A 713-nucleotide genomic window follows, 5' to 3' on the forward strand; every position below is an offset into this window, starting at 1 on the left:
GTTTTGGTTAGTTATAACAATAATTCGCGTCAATACTAGGGAAACATTCTTCTGAAGGTCTTTGCTTACTATGCATGGCAAGTTAACTAGCATTAGATTTGCCACCTCTTCTCAATTGAGTTACTTATCTCTGAATTCATTGTTATAGTGTCTAACTCCAGGCTTCATCTACATCAAAGTTAACCGTATTTTCCACTTCTCCTTCCTTTAAGGCATTAACCACAAGGGCATTCAGCCATTAGCAATAGGCCCATGTCAATCGAGAGAGCATTTTTAAGTACAATTGGGCATTAAGAACGGTCAAAAAGAAGGTTGGAACAAATTCAAGTCCAATTATGCCTAAACGAACGGCCTGGAATCAGTCTAAACTGGTAGTTTTTCTCAGGTATCAATAGTTTAAGATCTCGAAATCCATCTAAATTTGAGGCGGATCAAGCATTCCAAATAATAGGAGCGCCAATATCAAGCGGCACGAATTTCCAATTGCCTTGTCGGGCAGGGTCTTATAGAAGCGCCAGCATTTCTATACAAGTCATATGAACCAACATATATTTTTGCAACCTTCAAAGAATTCAAGTTTGATTCCCCTTTTAGGGTTCTTCTTAGTTTGCACTGAATGTTGAAGCTCATTTCTTTTGTCCATAGACCGTACTTCAGGCATTAAGACGCCGATAATGAGTACTTACGAAAATTTGTTAAAAAAACACCTTGAT

This window comes from Tigriopus californicus, unplaced genomic scaffold (assembly GCF_007210705.1).
Source record: "Tigriopus californicus strain San Diego unplaced genomic scaffold, Tcal_SD_v2.1 Contig314, whole genome shotgun sequence".
In the NCBI taxonomy this organism is placed as follows: Eukaryota; Metazoa; Arthropoda; class Copepoda; order Harpacticoida; family Harpacticidae; genus Tigriopus; species Tigriopus californicus.